At 42.5% G+C, this 15,289-nt stretch overlaps 1 protein-coding gene across 5 annotated transcripts in view; it reads right to left on the reverse strand.

Moving 5' to 3' along the window:
* Positions 1-15,289, reverse strand: part of TRPM3 (transient receptor potential cation channel subfamily M member 3) — a 295,149-nt gene that overhangs the window by 25,084 nt on the left and 254,776 nt on the right. The window lies entirely within an intron of this gene.

A 15,289-nucleotide genomic window follows, 5' to 3' on the forward strand; every position in this document is an offset into this window, starting at 1 on the left:
TTTATAGGCCTGTTTCATCTTCGAACGCAATGTGAATGCAACATGCATTTAAAAAAATCGTATCTATCTTGTACACACATAAGCCCATACTCAAATGCAAGAGGATCTCAAGAAACATTTCCATGTTCCATCAGAACGGATGCAAAAAAAAATTTCTATTAAATAAATTAACAACTCTTAATAGTATAATCATTGATAAAAATACATGGTAAAAAACAGTTTTTATTTTATTTTTTCTTTAAGATGAATTACATGAACTAATATGTTCTTAATGCATACTGTACAGGAGATGCATTTTATAGTTTCTCTTACTTGAATACACATGTTCCAGATTGCATACATGTCAGTCATAGCTATCAGCTGGCACATACACCTGTCAGGTGCCGCCTGCGGCACTGACACTAAGTGCGAGAGGCGGCCGCCTGTGCCCCTCCTATCATCCATTGCTAGGCAACGGGACGCTTTCTCTACTTCCGGGCGTTCCTTTGTGGATGTCCATCTTCGTTCTAAACTTTTGTCCTGGACTCACAACTCCAAATTTGATGGCCATGCGGGCATTAAGAAAACCATTGCCCTCTTATCCCGTAATTACAGGTGGCCATCTTTGAGCTCTGATGTCCACAAATATATTGCTACCTGTGACGTTTGTGTCTGCCACAAGACTCCTAGGCGATATCCAGCCAGGCTTCTTTTACCACTTTCTGTTCCAGAATCGCCATGGACAAGCATTTCTATGGACTTTGTCACAGATCTACCCAATAGCCATGGGATCAAGACCATTTGGGTGGTGGTGGATCGCTATTCTAAGTGGGCACACTTTGTTCCTCTCAAGAAATTACCTTCGGCTTGGTCTCCTTTTTATCAACAACATTTTCCGCCTCCACGGTTGACCCCTAGAGATCATCTCTGACCGAGGAGTACAATTTATCTCTAAATTATGGAGATCCTTTTGAAAACATCTTGGTATTCAGCTAAAATTCTCCTCAGGCTACCACCCCCAGACCAATGATCAAACTGAGCGGGTGAAACAGGATTTGGAGACTTTCCTCCGTTGTTATTGTTCCAACCATCAAGCCTCCTGGAGTAACCATCTTTCTTGAGCAGAGTTCTGTCATAATAACCATCAGCACATATCCACCGTAGTACCCCCCTTCTTCACCATCTTCGGTAGACATCCAGTCTTACCGACCCTTTTTGAGGATTCCAGTGTCTCTGTTCCTGTGGTTCAAGGAATGGTTCGTGAATTTTCCAGGATCTGGTCTCAGGTTCAAGACAAATTGTTACAACCCTCCAACCGACACAAACATTTTGCGGATTGCCATCGCAGAACTCATCCTGTTCTTCATGTAGGAGACAAAGACTATGAAATTTGCACCCCGTTATATTGGGCCTTTTTGCATCTCGCACATCATCAACGCGGTCACCTACAAACTCCTGTTGCCTCCCTCTCTCTCGGGTTCACAATTCCTTTCATATATGTCTACTCAAACCCTTAATTCTTACTGAATTTTCTAGGAGTCTTCTTCCTCCTCCTCCCATCAAATTGGTTATGGGAAAGGTCGACCGTATCCTAGATTCCCGTATTATTCATGGTAAAACTCAGTTCCTAGTTAATTGGAAAGTTTATGGCCCAAAAGAGAGATCTTGGGTGGACAATAAGGAGTTACACGCTCCCTGTCTTCTTTCCATCTTTCTTAGAGGCCACTCTGCTAATCGTTCTGTTCCGGGGAGAGGGGAGGGAGTTACTGTCAGGCGCCGCCTCCGCACTGACACTAGGTGCGAGAGGCGGCCACCTGTTCGACTTCGATCGTCGGGTTCGATTACCTAGCAACGGGACGCTTTCTCTACTTCCGGACCGCACGTGGATGCACAGTCACTGTCGCGTCCCGTTGCTAGGCAACAGGAAGTCTTGCTATTTACAGTCGGCGATCAGCGTCTCTGACCGCCATCAATCTCCCCCCCCGTATCAGATACCACACAGGGGGATATAAGGGAGTCTCGGGTACCGTTAGGGTGCCAGAATATTTGTTTCATCCAGCTCCAGCACTTGTTTGTTCCTGTTCCTGTTCCAGTGTTTAACTCAGCTATCTCTTTGACCTTCCTTTGGATTATGCCTTGTACCTCGCTGCTAGTATTGGTTGCCTGTTTCTTGGCCTGCCTCTGACTTCTCTTTGGATCATCCTTTCTACCATGCCGGAGTGTTGGTTCGGACCCGGATTGCCTGTCCACCCTATTTCTACGCTGTTCTGGAGAACCGTGACTTGCGCACCCTCTTACAGCGAATCCCAAACTACCTTGTGGGGATCCCTGGTGAACACCAGGGGTGCGTTAGACTCCACGCCTCCTTGCTTAGTCGCGTCAACACCAGCTAGTAACTTCCTCTCTGATAGTGACAACACCTGCCCTGTAGCTGGTGCAAGTGAAATGGCTAAAATACACATAACTAAGAGATGCCCTGAGCTTGAAGTGGACAAATGTGCGTGTGCTCATCCTCGGCATGCTCTTACTGTACATTGCTTACGTGTGTCCGGCCCTTCCATCCCACGTTCCACCATTCAAGTTGTAGACAGTAGGAAGTGTCATTTGCGCTCAGACATGAATTGCCTGCAATAGCATTTACTGACATAAAGTCTGTTTCTGAGCATGAGCAGAGCAATTTCACGGAAGATACAGCAGGCAATGTCCAAAGATAAATCAGGTCATATAAGGCTAGGTACACACTACAGAATTTTCTGACCAATGTGTTATCTATAACGATTTTTGTAACGACTGGAAAAAGAAAACATTCATGCATACACACTCAGATCTGTGCTCTTCAACTGTCATAACCGTTGTCTGAAAAGATCATGGCTCTGTAAACTCTATGGAGATCCTGATTTTGAGTGTATACAAACTGCAGGATTGGAAGGACTCTGTTCCATAGCTGAACGAGATTATAGTTCTGCTGAACAATCAAAGCAAACGATGATCTGTGCTTTAGATAGACTATCGTTCCTTGTCTAAGTGTACACAATAATGCAATATCTGGCTCAACGGTCGTTTATCGGGTGATTGGCCCGATAATTGCCTGAAAACACTGTAGTGTGTACCTAACCTAACTCTATAATAAAAAAAAAGAAAGCCCCTGCTTTCCTCCCAAACATTGCAGCACGTCTTAAGTTTGCAAAGCTGTAGCTAAATGAAAAACAAGACTTCTGGAACAATGCCCTCTGAACAGATGAGGACAAATGAGTTGTTTAATGTACAATGCAATATTTGTCGAAAAGCAAACATAGCGCATCACAAACTGTCAAGCATCACACATGACAATGATTTGAGACTGAACAATATGTGTTTCCATATTTGTTGCTATAGTACTTTGCTTTATAGTTTCACTACTATAGATGCATTTTTACATTTTGCAGACTAATATCCAGCGTTTATCCACTGCAGGAGCTATAGCTCTTATCAATCTTTATTTTCACTCAAATAAACTGGCAGATATGAGTCAGTATGGATTGGTGCGAGGAAACTTCCTAGTTAGGTGAACCTTGTTTTGCCAATAAGATTTATGTTGTAGACCTTGGTTTTTATGGTGGTGTCATACAAGAGGCTTTTCTGCTGCTTAATTCTCTTTAGAAGGAAGCAGAGGTTTTTTACCTAAATGATGACACATGAGCCTTTTAATGCCCTGTCAGCTGTTATGAAGTTTCACGCAGCATTTAGTGACAACAGGAAACAGCTGTAGCAGACTACTGTTTCATAAAGTCTATACTCTTGCTTTGTGGCAGAAGTGCAAATGAAAGGTTCAAAATGTGCCCTATAAAAGGTATGGGGAGGAAACGCGAAACCTCAGAGGTGCCAAAGAAATCAAGTGCCATTGCAGAGAGAAAAAAAGCTGTGTGTACTCAGAGGGCCGCCAAGAGGAATTTGGGGCACTGGTACAGCAGTTTCTTGTAGCCCCTTCGTTAGCTGCAAAGGAGGCAGGGGCACACCAGGTTGGTGATGCCTCCCTACACAAAGGCAGGCCAAGCCCCTGCTTGCTCCAAGAAAGGAACACACATTTAAATGCGCTTTCTCCCCCTTTTTACAACATGAAAATAATAATCTTGTCCAGGAAAATGAAATTTAAGCTTTGCGTTTTAGTGTAGATAGTAGAAGTAGGCGTGCTCTTAATCTGTACTGAGCAATGAACATCTCAGATCCACTCAATTCCTCCAATTGCCTAATGCAACCTTGGCACCCTTGCAGGTCCCATCTTGACCAGCATATACTTGTATGTCAGTGTAGTTATAGGGATATCCTGTATAAAAGGTATGATGGGAAATTACTGTGCCTTAAATGTCCAGTGGTTTAAATCCATCTTTGCTGTCTTTTTTCTGTAATTCTATCTACAAACTTGTCATTGTGCACTTGTGCAGTTTCATGAAGAACCATCACTATGTAGATACCACAACCATCTCAGTTTTAATTTTTCAAAGCTTCCTTTATGGTTACATTTACAAATAATAGTAGCCTGAAATCAAGTGACAGTTAAACTTGAGAAGTTTTGGCTACATAGCCCCAAAATAAACTGCTAGACTAGATACAATACCAGAGGCAAATATCACGTCTAAGAAGTAGAGCACACTGTTGTTTTGAAATACAATTGCACTCATATGCTAGAATCCAATTACTATGCCACGAGCAGGGGCATAGTACTTAGTCGCCAGCCACGGTAGTTCTGCTTTTGGTCATGGGTATTTTGTATAGCATAAATACATGCTATACAGGTAAACACAGATGCCCAGCATATGTATTTGTACAGCAAAAGGCATGTTCAACTTTGATTATTTAAGTTTTTTAAGTATATAAATGGCAAAAGGATTTAAAAAGATAATATAGGACCCCTAAGAAGTGAAATGGGTTAATTGATAAATGATACTAATGAAAAAGCAGAGGTATTAAACACTTTTTTTTCTTCAGTATTTACTAGAGAGGAACAAATGGTAGGAATAATACATAAAAATGGAAATGAAACCATGCCATTAATTAATACTTGGTTGTCAGAGGAAGAAGTCCAAAGGCGACTGAAGAATATTAAGATAAATAAAGCTCCAGGTCCAGATGGCATACACCCAGGGGTCCTTATGGAGCTAAACACAGAAATAGCTAGACCGCTATTCTTAATTTTCAGAGATTCAATCTCATCAGACTCAGTACCAAGGGATTGGCAAATAGCATATGTGGTGCCATTGTTTAAAAAGGGGACGAGATCACAACCAGGGAATTATAGACCTGTAAGCCTGACATCAATAGTGGGGAAACTACTGGAAGGTATATTAAGGGATAGTATTCAGGATTACTTGGTGCACAATAAGATTATTAGTGGGAATCAACATGGATTTGTGAGGCATAGGTCATGTCAAGAGGTTGGTTTACAAAATAAGGCAACTGGGTCTAGTAAATAACATTTGGACTTGGATCGAAAACTGGTTAGAGAATAGGGAACAGAGAGTTGTGATAAATGGAACGCTTTCTAATTGGTCAAAAGTCTTAAGTGGAGTACCTCAAGGTTCCGTGCTGGGGCCACTCCTTTTTAATATATTTATTAATGACCTTGGTGATGGTTTAGAGAGTAAAGTTTCTATTTTTGCAGATGACACTAAACTCTGTAAGGTAATAAAATCAGAGCAAGATGTAGCCTCTCTACAGAGGGACTTTAATAAACTGGAGTATTGGGCGGCCAAATGGAATATGAGGTTTAATATAGATAAATGTAAGGTTATGCAGTTAGGGATCAAAAACAAGAATGCAATCTATAAATTAAATGAAATTAATTTAGGAGAATCTATAATGGAAAAGGATTTGGGAGTGCTCGTAGACAGTACACTTAGCAATAGTTCTCAATGTCAAGCAGCAGCTGCAAGGACAAATAAAGTATTGGCATGTATAAAAAGGGGCATAGATGCAAGGGAAGACAGTGTAATTTTGCCACTGTATAAATCGTTGGTAAAACTTCATCTTGAATATGCAGTACAGTTCTGGGCACCACTCTATAAAAAAGATAACTTGGAACTAGAAAGGGTTCAGAGAAGGGCGACAAAATTGATAAAGGGTATGGAGTCATTAAGTTATGAGGAAAAGTTAGCCAGTTTAGGCATGTTTACTTTAGAAAAAAGGTGTCGAAGAGGAGATATGATTACTAAGTACAAATGCATTAAGGGTCAATACAGAGAACTTTCATGGGAACTTTTTACCCCAAGGACTATATACAGGACACGCGGTCACCCCCCAAGGTTAGAGGAGAGGAAATTTCACAACCAGCTAAGAAAGGTTTTTTTTTACAGTAAAGGCGATCAAGATTTGGAATTCATTACCAGGGAAGGTTGTGATGGCAGATTCAATAGATATGTTTAAGAAAGGGTTAGACAATTTTTTAGCGGAAAAGTGTATCCAGTAATACGACCATTAATTAATATGAAGGATATTAGTGGATATAGGGTAAAAATAGGACTGCAATATTGGGTCTGTGGAGATTTTCACAATTGAAACAGATTGGCGGTTGCTTACTCTGGATCAATTTCAAATATAAGTGCAGGATCGCACGAGATCCAAAATAGGTTGAACTTGATGGACTGGTGTCTTTTTTCTACCTCATCAACTATGTTACTATTTAATACCTGCCCCTTCCAAACCATTTCACTGATTGACATTCCATGCCACTGTTTCAAAAATCTTAGGAGAAGAAGAACATGTAATACATTTTTGATTAAGACAGAAACAATACCAAAATATACTTAACAAAGACTTAACAAGTAGTCACAATGAACTTAGGGAACCATCAAAGTCCATGGCTTGAGGTGACACATTTGGGAGCTTAGGAATCTGTACCCACAGACAGTGACTTTAAATCAGCAAACAATGAAAACATTAGGCGTGTTTTTGTTTTGCTTTTCTTAACATAAATCGCTGTGGCAGGCTATAAGGAAAAGTTTTGTAATTACCATTTTGCTTAGTTTGTTTCTTCAGGCTACCATTAATGATTTATAATTCTGTAGAGTTTCCAAAGTGTCATGTGACTACTATGGCAACCACAGCCCCATGGTACATGATGTAGTGAGCAGGGAGTCTTTGGAATGCCGCCTCTGAGCTCTGTCTGCACTGTGCACTGTAAAATTCTCCCATTCTTGCTCTCCCCTTTGCCATGACATGACATTCTGGGAGTTGTGACTTTGTGTGTGTGACTCCCCACCATAGAGATTTTGAAATGGAGAAAAATAGGAAAATATCGATCAAATCTATTTAAAGAACAAAAAAACTATGTGGGATTGCTGCTTTAAGTTGTAGGTTTATGTTGTTCCCTTTGACCACAGATTAGGTGACAAATACTGACTGTGCCATCTAGCAGCCCTGTATCCTTCATGCCCTTAAGAAAAGCATTCATCCATCATGAGAACAAAGGAGCCATGTGGCGGAGAGCCAGCTGAATATGCCAGAGAGCAAAGAAATTACTGGAGCAGGATGGTGGTGTTATTAAAACTAAATATGGTTGGCAGGTATTTTCGGAAACTTTAATAGTAAACATACTGTAGATGGTGAAAGGCAAGTTTTAAACAGTAGATGGAAATGCATTTTAAGGACTTTGGAACGGAAGCATGAGGAAGTGCCAGGAGCAGGACGTGCATTCAGGAAGTTAATGCTTGTGACTGGGAAATAACAACAGGATTTTGTATCTGGCCCACCTGCAAATTGTAACATGAAATTTAGGTCTGTACTGTTGTGTCTCTTCTAGCTGTTTATATGTTCACTGAACAACCAATAAATGCACTGCCCAGTCCATCTGTACCTTAATAACCCACAAAGGGCTTCTGTTTCCACGTCGCAGGACATTGGCTTCCTGCCTTAAATCCCTGTTGTTAATATCAGGTACATTGTGCCCTCTTTTCTTTCAAAGATCTGCACAATTTTCTATCATGACCTAGATTAATGTCATAGTTATTACATGTTGTCATTTGACAAGTGTTTTCCAGGTGAGCCTGCAGAGACTGCTTAAAGCAAACAAGATTGAAATTATACCTATAGCACTATGTTAACAGAATCTAAAAATGTTGTGTCTGTTACTGTTGGTGTGCTCTGAAAAAATGCGCGTAAAGGTGTTTTATTAGTACCGTGATCTTCTCTCTGGAAGGAATTTTATTTACATGTTTCGTAACTTCCGTCTTATTTTCCCTGATTAGCAAAACCATCACATTGTGATACAGCAATATAAAGAAATTCAGAGATCATCATTCTGAAACTTGTTTACCTCCCAAATGCAGTGTTCTCTTATTAGATGTAACACGGCTTAATATACAACTTAAGAAGTATTACTGGAGCAGTATGATCATCATTTATAAATGCACAACCTTCTATTCTTGTTGTGACACATACTAATCATCATGCTAACTACATACTAACACATACTATCTGTGTGCAGGAAAAGTCAGAACAATCATTATATAGCAGTATATGGATCATTCTAATGTATAAATACATGAACCTAGTGTTATCTAGTGCTGTCCAATTGTTTAATAGGGTGGGTCTACATATTAATGTTATAAATGCATTATAATAACTAGGGATGTGCACCGGCGACTTTTGAGGTCTCGTGTTTTGTGTTTTGGATCCGGATTTTCGTTATTTTTGAGGTTCGGATTTGTCTCGCAAAACACTTGACGAAAGGTCTCGGTTCGGATTTAAGGTATTGGATTCGGATTTTTTTTGAAAAAAACATAAAAAGTTTAAAAATCAAGTTTTTGGGCTTATTTTCACTCCTAGGCTATTATTAACCTCAATAACATTCAATAACAAGCATTTCCACTAATTTACAGTGTATTCTGAACACCTCACAATATAGTTATTAGTCCAAAACGTTGCAACAAGGTATCTTTCTGGACTGCGTAGAGGAGTGGGTCACCACAATATATATTAAAAACCCTGAACTTTTATGATTCGCACCAATAATTGTACCTGGACTGCGTAGAGGAGTGGGTCACCACAATATATTAAAAACCCTGAACTTTTATGAATCGCACCAATAAATGTACCTGGACTGCGTAGAGGAGTGGGTCACCACAATATATATAATAAGAAAACCATCAACTGGTTTGATTCGCACCAATAAATGTACCTGGACTGCGTAGAGGAGTGGGTCACCACAATATATTAAAAACCCTGAACTTTTATGAATCGCACCAATAAATGTACCTGGACTGCGTAGAGGAGTGGGTCACCACAATATATATAATAAGAAAACCATCAACTTGTTTGATTCGCACCAATAAATGTACCTGGACTGCGTAGAGGAGTGGGTCACCACAATATCTTAAAAACCCTGAACTTTTATGAATCGCACCAATAAATGTACCTGGACTGCGTAGAGGAGTGGGTCACCACAATATATATAATAAGAAAACCATCAACTTGTTTGATTCGCACCAATAAATGTACCTGGACTGCGTAGAGGAGTGGGTCACCACAATATATTAAAAACCCTGAACTTTTATGAATCGCACCAATAAATGTACCTGGACTGCGTAGAGGAGTGGGTCACCACAATATATATAATAAGAAAACCATCAACTTGTTTGATTCGCACCAATAAATGTACCTGGACTGCGTAGAGGAGTGGGTCACCACAATATCTTAAAAACCCTGAACTTTTATGAATCGCACCAATAAATGTACCTGGACTGCGTAGAGGAGTGGGTCACCACAATATATATAATAAGAAAACCATCAACTTGTTTGATTCGCACCAATAAATGTACCTGGACTGCGTAGAGGAGTGGGTCACCACAATATATTAAAAACCCTGAACTTTTATGAATCGCACCAATAAATGTACCTGGACTGCGTAGAGGAGTGGGTCACCACAATATATATAATAAGAAAACCATCAACTGGTTTGATTCGCACCAATAAATGTACCTGGACTGCGTAGAGGAGTGGGTCACCACAATATATTAAAAACCCTGAACTTTTATGAATCGCACCAATAAATGTACCTGGACTGCGTAGAGGAGTGGGTCACCACAATATATATAATAAGAAAACCATCAACTTGTTTGATTCGCACCAATAAATGTACCTGGACTGCGTAGAGGAGTGGGTCACCACAATATCTTAAAAACCCTGAACTTTTATGAATCGCACCAATAAATGTACCTGGACTGCGTAGAGGAGTGGGTCACCACAATATATATAATAAGAAAACCATCAACTTGTTTGATTCGCACCAATAAATGTACCTGGACTGCGTAGAGGAGTGGGTCACCACAATATATTAAAAACCCTGAACTTTTATGAATCGCACCAATAAATGTACCTGGACTGCGTAGAGGAGTGGGTCACCACAATATCTTAAAAACCCTGAACTTTTATGAATCGCACCAATAAATGTACCTGGACTGCGTAGAGGAGTGGGTCACCACAATATATATAATAAGAAAACCATCAACTTGTTTGATTCGCACCAATAAATGTACCTGGACTGCGTAGAGGAGTGGGTCACCACAATATATATAATAAGAAAACCATCAACTTGTTTGATTCGCACCAATAAATGTACCTGGACTGCGTAGAGGAGTGGGCACTGGGCACCACAATAAAATATATAAAAAACCTTCAACAGGTCTGCATTACACTACACATACGGCTGCTCCTCCATCCTCTCCATCATATACATGTTGGAGTTTTAGCATGTGACAACCTCTTGTTTTTGATAATGTCAGTGCATTTTGAATATTTTTCAATTTGCCCCACACCACTGAATGTACTTTATCTATGATACGCATCTATCTATCTTGACTGCGTAGTGTGGTGGCCCCGGTACACAATTTGGTACCGGGGCCACAATAAAATAAATACACCCTCCACGTGTCAGAATTCCACCAAACAAGTATCTGGACTGCGTAGTGGGGTGGCCCCGGTACCCAACTTGATACCGGGGCCACAATAAAATAAATACACCCTCCACGTGTCAGAATTCCACCAAACAAGTATCTGGACTGCGTAGTGGGGTGGCCCCGGTACCCAACTTGATACCGGGGCCACAATAAAATAAATACACCCTCCACGTGTCAGAATTCCACCAAACAAGTATCTGGACTGCGTAGTGGGGTGGCCCCGGTACCCAACTTGATACCGGGGCCACAATACCTCCTCCAAACATGCTACAGACAATTCGTCATTGAGATCCCATTAAGTATGTTAAAGACAGACAGGGTCCAAGTGTTATTAGTTGACTTTGTAAAGAAAAAAACTGTCCCTGTTGCACATAGTCGTGCAATGAAGACTTACTTTTTCATTTAAAGGCACGATCTTTCAAGTGTAGTGTTTGTAAGTCTAAGTCATATTATACTTTTGGTAAAATTGGTTTTTTTGGTTCCTCTTTATGTTAATTAATTAGTAATAGAATTAAAGTAGGAAATAGAATTAAATAGAATTAAAGTAGGAAATAGAGTGGTATAGAGTTGTAGTGTGGTATAGATAGAGTGGTCCACACAATATAATAATAAAACCCTCAACTGGTCTGAATTCCACCAAACAAGTATCTTGACTGCGTAGTGTGGTGGCCCCGGTACACAATTTGGTACCGAGGCCACAATATAATTAAAAAACCCTCCACGTGTCGGAATTCCACCAAACAAGTATCTGGACTGCATAGTGGGGTGGCCCCGGTACCCAATTTGATACCGGGGCCACAATACCTCCTCAAAACATGCTCCAGACAATTCGTCATTGACAGACCCCAGACAGACAGGGTCGTAGTGTTATTGTTTGACTTTGTAAACCCAAAAAAATGTCCCTGTTGCACTTGCACATAGTCGTGCAATCAAGACTGACTTTTTCATTTAAAGGCACGATCTTTCAAGTGTCAGAAAGAGAGAGAAGACACAGGAGAGGAGAGTTGTAGCTGGGGACCTGGGGTGGAAGCTCCCAGGCTCCCCCAGCATTGCCTGGAAGTCTGAGCGTGGTGACTGAGCCAGGGCAAGGAATGTGTGCCCTGGATGAGGGGGAGAACTCCATGCCACTATAGTGAACCCAAGAGAGAGGGGGACACTGCACATGGAAGAGGCCCTGGAGTGAGGGCTGCTACAAGAGGCATGGTAGCTGTAGTGTCAGATCCTGAGGCTGAGAGTACACAGAGTGACGTGTCAGAGCACAGGAGACATTATCCCCGCAGAGGAGGGATGAGCTGCAGTTGAGAGGTCTGCTGTTGAAATAGGACATGCACACTTTAACAAACCAATCATTTCAGCGACAGGGCCTACCAAACAACTTTGACTGAAATGATTGGTTTGTTTGGGCCCCCACACCAAAAAAGCTATTCATCTCTCCCTGTACAGACTAAACAGGCTCTACTGAGGCAAGATGTCGTCCTCATCCTCAACCTCTGATTCCTCTCCCCCTACAGTGTCTACTTCCTCCTCATCACACATTATCAATTCGTCCCCGCTGGACTCCACAACCACAGGTCCCTCTGTAGTATCTGGAGGGCAGTGCTGTACTTCATTGAGGAATTGATTATTCATTTTTATAAACATCATTTTTTCAACGTTGTGAGGAAGCAACCTCCTTCGCCGCTCACTGACCAGGTTCCCCGCTGCACTAAAAACTCTTTCCGAGTACACACTGGAGGGGGGACAACTCAGGTAAAATAGAGCCAGTTTGTACAGGGGCTTCCAAACTGCCTTTTTTTCCTGCCAGTAACAATATGGACTGTCTGACATGTCTACTTGGATGGTGTCAGCAAAGTAATCATCCACAATTTTTTCTATTGTGACAGCATCCAATGCAGCGAGAGTAGACATGTCTGCAATGGTTGGCAGGTCCTTCAGTCCGGACCAGATGTTATCAGCATCCCCGCCAGTGCCTCTTTTGGGAAAACTGAGCTTTTTCCTCGCAGCCATAGATGTGGAAGAAAATGAGGGTGGAGCTGTTGGCATGTCACGGTCCTCTTCAGAGGACAATCTCCTGACCAGCAGGTCTTTGCACCGCTGTAGATTTGTGTCCGCCGGAAACAGAGACACAACATACGCTTTAAACCGAGGATCGAGCACGGTGGCCAGAATGTATTCCTCTGACTTTAAAAGAGTGACCACCCTCGGATCCTGGCAAAGCGTACGAAGGGCTACATCCACAAGAGCTACATGCTTGCTGTAATCGCAATGGCTTACCAGCTCCTCCCTCACTTTCTCCAGCTGCTTCTGCAACAGCCTGATCAGGGGAATGACCTGACTCAAGCTGGCAGTGTCGGAACTGACTTCTCGTGTGGCAAGTTCAAATGGCTGCAGAACCTTGCACAACACGGAAATCAGTCTCCACTGCGCTTGACTCAGGCGCATCCCCACTCCTTTGCCTATGTCGTAGGTGGCTGTGTAGGCCTGAATGGCCTTTTGCTGCTCCTCCATCCTCTGCAGCATATAGAGGGTGGAGTTCCAGCGCGTCACAACCTCTTGTTTGAGGTGATGGCAGGGCAGGTTCAAGCTTTTCTGATGTGCCTCTAGTCTGCGGTAGGCACTGGCTGAATGCCGAAAGTGTCCAGCAATTTTGCGGGCCACCGCAAGCATCTCCTGCACACCCCTGTCACTCTTGAGGTAATGCTGCACCACCAAATTAATGGTGTGGGCAAAACATGGGACGTGCTGGAAATTGCCCATATTTAATGCCCGCACAATGTTACTGGCATTGTCTGACACCACAAATCCCCATGAGAGTCTAAGTGGGGTAAGCCACTGGGAGATAATTTCCCTCATTTTCTCTAATATGTTGGCAGCGTTGTGCCTCTTATTAAAGCCTGTAATGCACAATGTTGCCTGCCTTTGCATGAGCAGCCATTTTGTAGATGCTGCTACTGATGCAGCTGTTGCTGTTGCTGCGGAAGGGGATGCATCTACCCAGTGGGCTGTCACAGTCATATAGTCCTTCGTTTGCCCAGAACCACTTGTCCACATGTCCGTGGTTAAGTGGACAGTGGGTACAACCGCATTTTTAAGAGCACTGAGGACACTTGATCGTACTTCTCTGTACATTTTTGGTATCGCCTGCCTAGTGAAGTGGAATCTCGAGGGGATTTGGTACCGGGGACACAATACCTCCATCAACCCTCTAAATCCCACTCCACTGATGGCGGACACCGGGCGCACGTCTAACACCAACATTGCAGTTACAGCCGCAGTTATACGCTTTGCAATAGGGTGACTACTATCGTATTTGGTGGTCATGGCAAACGACTGTTGGACGGTCAATTGTTTGGTGAAAGACTTAGCGGTCTTACGACTTCCCCTCTGGGAAGATGACCGACTAACAGCAGCAACAGCAGCAGTGGCAGTAGTAGGCGTACCGCTGCAGGATTCCTCGGATGAATCCCGTATTGAGGAGGACTCAGTCTGGCTGGTGACTTGGGCTGCAGGACTGAATCTGATGGAGATTGTGGAGGAAGTTGACGAGGAGGGTGTTGCTGGTGTGTATCCAACTGGACCACGGGATTTAGGTGTCCCTGTACCGATGAGGGTCCTAGCCCCAGTTCCTGAACTAACCACTGAACTATGAAGGTTATTCAGGTGACGTATAAGGGAGGATGTTCCTAGGTGGGCAAGATCCTTACCCCTGCTTATTTGAGCTTTACATAAGCTACATATTGCCATACATTGGTTGTCTGGATTTGGATAAAAATAACTCCAGACCGAAGAGGTGCATTTTTTGGTCTTCTGACCAGGCATGACGATGGGCTTTTTCATCCCATGGACATCAGCTGTTTCCCCCCCTGGTGCCTCATTTACAATAACCACATCACCATCCTCATCATCAAGTTCCTCCACAGCGCCAGCTACATCATCAATAGCCTCCTCCCGAGCCACCTCTTCCCGTACAGTGATGGGAAGGTCAGGCTTGACAACCACCAACACGCTTGGACTCGCCTTGGGGATTTGTGATAATTTCTCTTTAGAAGGCAGAGTTGTTTGCTGTTTTGTTGCTGACAGCATAACTCTCTTCAATTTTTTGTAGGGGGGGGGAGGAGGAGGAGGGCTAAGATCCGTGGGTGAAGCTGAACCACTAGTCATGAACACGGGCCAGGGCCTAAGCCGTTCCTTGCCACTCCGTGTCGTAAATGGCATATTGGCAACTTTACGTTTCTCCTCAGATGATTTTAAGTTTCTCTTTTTGCTACTTTTTCTTAACTTGGGCTTTTTGGATTTTACATGCCCGGTACTACGAGATTGGGCATCGGGCTTGGAAGACGACGTTGATGGCATTTCATCGTCTATGTCATGACTAGTGGCAG

This window comes from Mixophyes fleayi, chromosome 1 (assembly GCF_038048845.1).
Source record: "Mixophyes fleayi isolate aMixFle1 chromosome 1, aMixFle1.hap1, whole genome shotgun sequence".
NCBI classification, from domain to species: Eukaryota; Metazoa; Chordata; class Amphibia; order Anura; family Limnodynastidae; genus Mixophyes; species Mixophyes fleayi.